The sequence below is a fragment of the Miscanthus floridulus genome, chromosome 18, assembly GCF_019320115.1.
Source record: "Miscanthus floridulus cultivar M001 chromosome 18, ASM1932011v1, whole genome shotgun sequence".
Classification (NCBI taxonomy): Eukaryota; Viridiplantae; Streptophyta; class Magnoliopsida; order Poales; family Poaceae; genus Miscanthus; species Miscanthus floridulus.
In genome coordinates this window covers 25,167,177-25,175,695 of record NC_089597.1, presented here as the reverse complement: position 1 = coordinate 25,175,695, position 8,519 = coordinate 25,167,177, and positions in this window count along the sequence as shown.

Genomic DNA, 8,519 nt, shown 5'->3' with positions numbered 1-8,519 from the left:
CTGGGCATGAATTGGATCTTGCACTAGCGAATTCTGTCACGATGTGTATCGTATTCATCTTGCCCAATTTCATTGTGATGTATATCATGTTCCTTGTGTTAAATTTGAAATTTGTAACTGATGAATCGTAAGGACGGTTCCATATGCCCAATTACATAAAATTGATGTTATCAGATTCATATTGAAAATTACCTATTATTATGACTTTATATCAGAAAAGTGAATGGTAAAGCAATTGTTAATCGAAGCATGGTCCTAACAAAACACTCATTGTTATTCAAAGAGGGTAACTTGTTAGACCATTGATTGGGCCAAGTTTGGGCGGGGGAGCTTGAGCTCCACTAGGTTAGTGCGGCAGGGGCGGAGGTAGTGAATTCCATGCCATCACCGTGGGAGGATGACCCGAGGAGGGCAGCAGGCGGGGGAGTGGGCATTCTACATGTACGTCAGTTGCATATTGATTAGCAATTCCAATTTTTTTTATCAAAAACGAAATAGCAAGGGTTTCACCTTGTTGGCCTATGACATGTAGTTGTTGTCAAGCTTGAGCTACCTATCGCCTTTGATTATCCCCCTTTCACTAAACTAGAGAGAGGAACAAAGGGGAGAGGGGAGAGCGAAAAGAGAAAAGAGAAACATTTATCTACCCATTCTTTCTAGTGTTTGTTCATCAGTGAAACGGAAATAAAATAATGATGTCCTAGGACTCATGCAGGTTAACCAGACCTTGCTTCTATGGGCAGACAGGTTTAATCAATGGGCCTGTTCGGCTGGTATTAAAGCCAGCTGAAGATGATTTGTTGTGAGAGAAAAATATTATAGATTCTAGCTGATAAGCCATCTGATAAGTTCAAGTGAACAAGCCCAATAAGTGACACTCGCGAGATAATGGCAAGCGTGTCGTGAGCCCTTGTGCTTTAATAACCGACGTACGTTAAGGTAGGGCATGAGTTGGATGCTGCACTAGCTAATTTTGTCACGACTATCATAATCCTATTGCCAAATTTTGTTGTGATGTGTATCATGTTCCTCGTGCCTAAATTTGAAATTTGTAACTGATACATCGTAAGAACGGTTCCAAAGGCCTAATTTTATTTGACATAAAATTGATGTTATCAAATTCATATTGAATATACTTACTTATTATGACTTTGTAACAGAAAACCGAATATTGGTAGAGAAATTGTCAATCAAAGCATGGTCCTAACAAAATACTCCTTGTATTTTCAAAGAAGATGGTAACTTGTCAGATCAAACTTGCGCATGAATATATATTCTTCAATATGAATATGATAACATCAATTTTGTACAAAAATATATTATGTAGCAATTATCGGTTAAATCCTGTCCTAGCAGAGAAATACACCTGAACAGAGGGAGTACATTCTCATATATGTATGACATCTAGTGAAAGGCATAGCACTCTAGTGGCCATATGAAAAAGTGAATTACTTGGTTACTTGTGAATAACAAAACTACCCACAAGCTTGACCTTGGAGATTTAAGCAGACAGTTAAAACTAAGTCCATGCTTCAGTACCTGATTCAGGAGATGGCATGAATTTGCTTGAGCCTTTGCTTGGATGTTGGGCCGGTCAACCTAGCTAGAGAGTAAGCCATGCAGCAAACACGAGCAACTATTTTTTACACACCTCCTCAATTACCAATGTTTTTTTAAAAAAAATAGGTGATTTGATTTGCACACTGTAAGTCACCTCTTTGGGTTAGGGGTAAGGGTTGATGGGGAATCTGATGTGCTTTAAGCTTAGAAATTGATCGGAGGGGGTAGAGGGGGGGGGCGGCCAGACCGAAGGTGGCTGCTGAGGGGTGGAGCGGTGAGGCGGCATGTTGCTGCCAACCACAGGCGATGGAGTATGATGGTTGGGCCAGGTTTTGGTGAGGGAGCTCAAGCTCCACTAGGTTATCATGACAGCGATAGAGGTAGAGAACTTCATGGCAGCACCATAGGGGATGCCCTGATGAGTGCAGTAGAGGTAGAGAACTTCGTGGTAGCACCTACGGAACAGATGGCCCAGGATCCAGAAATAAGAAAAGCAGAGGAAGAAACACGAACAAAATAAGGGATCATACCTGTCGAGTTCATAAACCCGGGGTCCCTCGGGGACCGGCTTCCACGCCAGGGCTCGGCCCAGGAAAACGGCCTTTCTTTCTTCCGGACCGGCCCAAAAGTCTAAAAACCAACAGACCGGAGTACTCGCTTCAGGCCCAGGCCGCCTTCGGCCCATCTCTCTGACCGGAGCACTAGCTCAGGCTCAGGCCAGCTCCGAACGGCCTCTCCGATCAGAGCGCTAGCGTCAGGCCCCGGCTGCCTCCGCACGTCCTCCACTCGGAAAGCCTGACCCAAAGACCACCTCCGACTCCGACCTCGTGTCTCCGACCAGGATTCATAGAAAAACACCGCCATCACTATTCTTCGACTGGCGCGCTAGAACCAACTGGGGACCATCCGACCGGGGACGCCCGCTCAGAAAGAACCAGAAGGCGTGCGGAGAAAGGCAAGGCACGGCTCACAAGTCAACACCACTGTACCAGGGACCATACCCTGCATGAAGCAGTGCTCTGCAGCCACCCTGACACAAAGTATTGTAGGGGCCGCTAGAAACTCCCATATGGTAAGCCCCCCGTGTGTCTCTGGACATCGATCGCGGTATGGGCTCTAGGATTTGCCATACCGAGTGAACATAGCACAGCTCCTCACATGCCACCAGGCATCTAGAAGTATTTGTAGGTACCGGCGTCCATCCTTCCAGAAGAAGATATCTCGACCCCCCGTGCACATCTGACATCCTACAGCGACATCGACAGTATTGGGAGGCTTCAACCATTATCCAGTTTTCATCACCGTAGGAAATATCTGTACTCTCTCCCTCTCACCTGTAAAGAGCCATCCCCTTCATCTATAAAAGGGGATGCGCTCCCTCCAACCAGGGGAGATCGATTTCTTCAAGCCCAGACTCACTAGATCGACATCAACACTCCCAACCACAGGACTGCCAAGTTCTGACCGTGACCCTTCCGGTCGGAGCCGACCGAACCTCTTGTACACCCCCTTCTTCCTCCTTGTTTGTACCCCCACTATAGACTTTGAGCACCTGGGCTCAGGAATAAAGTCGCCAACCAACCCCGACTGGACGTAGGGCACATTGCCTGAACCAGTATAAATCCTATGTCATTGAGTGCTAGGCCACCTCCGATCACAACGTATAGCAAAACTACAAATATTTACTAGTTGGTCACTTTCTGCACCGATAGTTGGCACCGTCTGTGGGGAAGACGTTGTATGTTCAACACTCTTTTGGTCATCAGATGGCCCATTTTTCCTCCACTCCCGCCGTGGCGAGCTCGGGCGATACGATTCGCTTCGGATCGCTGGAGTTCCCCGCACTCTCGCCCGCTGGGATGCGGGTTCCACCCATCTTCGAGCCATTCTAGGTCTTTTGCTTCAGGAGCCTAGACTTTGTCGCCGACTGGCTCGACGTACTCCACCTCTATGAGGAGGCTCGCAACCCGGCACCCGTCGGAGGGACCTCCTCCATCGACTCTGGGACGCGCAACTTCGATGGCACGGCATCTGCGCTTCATTCTGAGCAAACTCTCTGCTCAAACCCTACTGTGAGTAATATACATGCTGTTATTTACTTATTGCGCTCTATTTTCCATCAAATACCCGGTGGGTTACCGTTGTCCCCATCGCAGCCGCCATACAGCCGGTTCCCCTATGGCCTTGCGTCTTCCGTGGACACATACGCTCGGGGACTCCAAAAGGTGCTAGCACAGCACCCCCTCATGTCTGAGTTCGTGGGGATGGCGAGCTATGCTCCCACCTGCTTCCTCGACATCATGGACAACGACGTCGGGAGTGACGACTCCAACATCGGCAATGTGGCGCCTAGCCACCGTCGGTCTTGGGAGTACGCTGTGGTGGATGCCCCAGAACAGCCGCTAGGGATGACGGAGTCCTTCTGGACCCACGCCCCACTAGGCCCCCACACGGGGACCCTCGAGCTCACACATGAGCACAGGGAGGATCTACGACGACAGTGGCCGCATCATCCACCAACTGCACCAACGCGCTTGGCGCACCATACTGCGCCCCATGCGCATAGACCGGCGAGCGGCGCTTAGGGTCACGCCTGTCAGCCCCAATGCAACGTCTCGGTTCGGGGGACCAACCCCCGTAGTTCACTTAGGCCAGTCAGAACGTTGCCGCCGTGGCAATGCTCCTGCATGACCTGCCCGAGCCGAACGACCCTCATGGATGAGCAATCCACCAGAACCTCTGGGCACTATTAGAGACCGCCGCCGTTCAGCAAGCGGAGTGCTCCGTATTGCGACGCCAACCCATAACCTTGCTCCCTGTCTGAGGAATAGGGACGCAGCAGATGGGGCACTACACCCTATCATCGCCACAACCACCGATTGTGGCACAAGAAGCTGCAACCGCTCCTCGTCTTGACTTGACGACCGCCCCGTGCCGACCGCCCATCTACGTGTGGCTCGGACCAAACCAAGATGCGCGCAGCGTCGACCGAAGTCCCAGCCCTAACAGCCTGGAACCACGGAACTTTGTCCAACACCCCTAGCAAGTGCCTTTTCCGCCGTGCTTCAACAGGGGGCACGACAAAGGTAAGGCCAGGCGTCAGGATCAAGACGAGGGCCCCTCCACGCAGAGGGGAAAAAAGAACAGAAAGGATCGCCGCCAACCGGCCAACTCCGTGTTGGCCACCGTGGCAGATTACACGGGCACTCAGCCCCGGCAAGACCCTCCGAGCCACTTTCACGAGCTCATGGAGAACCCATGCACCAACCACAACTATCCCATCAACCATCTCTATAATGATTGCCAGCTCCTCAAGCGCCTACTGAGGTAGGCTAGCAGGCCAAAGGAGGAAGAAGACGGGGAAGCACTGACTGAAGGACAACGACGACGACGCCCTCTCCGTGGACCTTGGAACAGCTATGTCTTTTCTTCTTTTCCAAAGTTTTAGTCTTACCTTACTTAGCGAACGCTCCAATAAGAGCACCCTGACCTGAACACTTTTTGGCTCGGGGTGCTCGGGGGCTCCACCAGGGGGCTCTACTACCCCTTTGTTGTTTTTTACCTTAAGTACTCTTTTGCTTTTGTATAAAGAAACTCCTTCCTACCTGAGTAAAAGGGTAGTTCATTTCTTTGTTTTACCTTATGTAACTTTGCTTTAGAACATTCTGACTGATCGCACCCTGCCTTTTCCTACGGCTACGACCGGCCAAGCCTCGCGGGCCATGCCCCAGGCTTGTAAAGTTGTAGCCCACGAAACAAACGGGCAGGTACGAGAGAGAAAGAAATTTAAAACAAAATTATGCCAAGGGAGAACTAAGGAACGAAAGGGAACAAGCTTCCCCGAACGGAGCAACTCCATTACAAAAGCAAAAAACCGATTGCAGTCATTAAAACACACCACGGAACGTCTTACACGAGGGCTTCCCCACGAACTTAAAACGTCCTACATTTACTAACTACTATTATATTTTTACATGCTACTAGGCTGACCCGGCGACATCCGACGACGGTGCAACCGACGAAGGCGCAGGCTGCTCACTTCCCGACGGCACAACATCCGGCTTGACCGAGGCCAAGGTGACATTTCCCCCCGAACCAGGCTCCAGGCTATCCGTAGGCTCGAAAGCATTCTCTCCATGCATGCTTCGGGCCATGTCTTGACAGCGAACGTCCATCACCCACTCAGTGGAGACTTGCTCTGACACCGACCGTGCGTGCGGCAGCTCGCTCACCTTGATGGATTCGATGTCCTCCATGCTCAGACCTTCAGCATACCCACTATAGATAGCGTCGAAGTCTAGGTTCGGGTGGTGCATCGCCACCGAGGTCAGCACCTGAAAGGTCCTAATGGCTAGGGGGGTGAATAGCCTAATAAAAATTTCTATAACAACACTTAACAAAAGGTTAGACAATTATGAGGCGAAGCAAGTGTTGCGCTAGCCTACTCAAAATGCAAGCCACCTACCACAATTCTAGTTTAGATAGTCTCTATTCACACAATAGTTATGACACTACCCTATGTTAGTGTGCTCTCAAAGGCTAACTAAAGAGCCACACCAACCAAGCAAGCAAGCTCTCACAACTAGCTACGCTAAAGAGCTTGTCAACTAGTTTGTGGTAAAGTAAAGAGAGTGATCAAGAAGGTTATACCACCGTGTAGATGAAGAACCAATCAATCACAAAGATGAATAACAATGAAGACCAATCACCTCAGAATCAATGATGAATACAATGATTTTTACCGAGGTTCACTTGCTTGCCGACAAGCTAGTCCTCATTGTGGCGATTCACTCACTTGGAGGTTCACGCGCTAATTGGCATCACACGCCAAACCCTCAATCGGGTGCCGCACAACCAACACAAGATGAGGATCACACAAGCCACGAGCAATCCACTAGAGTACCTTTTGGCGCTCCACCGGGGAAAGGTCAAGAACCCCTCACAATCACCACCCTCCACTCAACGATCCTCACTGCTCCAAGCCGTCTAGGTGGCGGCAACCACCAAGAGTAACAAGCAAAATCCGCAGTGAAACACGAACACCAAGTGGCTCTAGATGCAATCACTCAAGCAATGCACTTGGATCACTCCCAATCTCACTATGATGATGAATCAGTGATGGAGATGAGTGGGAGGACTTTGGCTAGGCTCACAAGGTTTCTATGTCAATGAAAACGGCCAAAGATGTGAGCTATAGCTGGCCATGGGGCTTAAATAGAAGCCCCCATGAAATAGAGCCGTTATACCCTTTCACTGGGCACACTGCGCTCTGACCGAACGCTCCGGTCATACTGACCGGACCCTAGACTCAGCGTCCGGTCCATTTATTTATGCCACGTGTCACAACGGCTAAGTGCTGACCGGACGCTCCGGTAAAACTGACCGAACACTGAAGCCCCAGTGTCCGGTCGAGTACAGTAAGGGTCCAAATTCATTTTTCCTCGACCGGACACATCCGGTCCACCTCGACCGGACATAGCCCAGCGTCCGGTGGAGTACCCTAGCTACTGTACTGCCAGGTCAACGTGACCGGACGTAGGTAGTCAGCGTCCGGTGCATTCAGATCTAGCGTTCGGTCACTTGATCGATGCTGGCATCTCCTCTGTCTTCTTCACCCTTGCTCAAATGTGCCAACCACCAGGAGTATCACCTTGTGCGCATGTGTTAGCATATTTTCACAAATGTTTTCAAGGGTGTTAGCACTACACTAGATCCTAAATGCATATGCAATGAGTTAGAGCATCTAGTGGCACTTTGATAACCGCATTCCAATACAAGTTTCACTCCTCTTAATAGTACGGCTATCAAACCTAAATGTGATCACACTCTCTAAGTGTCTTGATCACCAAAACAAAATAGCTCCTACAAATTATAACTTTGCCTTGAGCTTTTTGTTTTTCTCTTTCTTCTTTTCAAGTTTAAGCCCTTGATCATCGCCATGCCATCACCATTGTTATGTTATGATCTTCATTAGCTTCTCCACTTGAAGTGTGCTACCTATCTCATGATCACTTGATAAACTAGGTTAGCACTAAGGGTTTCATCAATTCACCAAAACCAAACTAGAGCTTTCAATCTCCCCCTTTTTGGTAATTGATGACAACCCTTATACAAAGATATGAATTGAAATTCAATTGAATCCATGTTGCTTGCCCAAGCATATTTACCATGTGTAAAAGGATATGGACAAGTTTCATGAACCCCAAATGGTAGCAATTGCTCCCCCTACATATGTGCTAAGAGTTTGGATTATAGCTTGCACATATGCTTAAATAGGAAATATAGGAGTCAATGTCTACCAAATGATGCTAAGGTATAAGAGATGGACCTTTGAAGCATGATACCAATCGAAGTGCACCAATATACCATCCTTAGCACCATGGTTAGCTCAATACCACTTGGAAACATACTTTAGAAAGATACCACTTGTAAAGACTTTCTTGGAAATGAAAGTTATCTAGTGATTTTATTTTATCATTCAATCTTACAACTAACATACATCACACAAGCATGGATGTTTAACTTTAATACTTGTGCCATGCAAGCAAACATATGAAATGCACATACAAATGCACCATACAAGTTCATGAGCTTGCTCCCCCTACTTGTGTGCTCAAAATTTTAATTGATCTTTCCTTTGTCGTATCTCTCCCCCTATGTCATATATCAAGATATCTTTATGTTTCTCTCCTTTTATGATATTTCTCCCCTCTTTTCACTATCTTTACTACTATCTTTGTTTCTCTCCCCCTTTGTCATCAATGACCACAAAGGTTCTAAACATAGATAGTATTACTTGTAGGGTCGAGATTATCAATGTCAATCAATGGGGTGAGGATCATTTTCCCAAATTTGGTCTAATCTATATCATTTGCCAAAGATATTTAACTCGGTTTGATCCAAGGACAAGCTTCTTCACACCTCCAAATGAGGGTTATCTTGTACCATGTTGAGTTAAA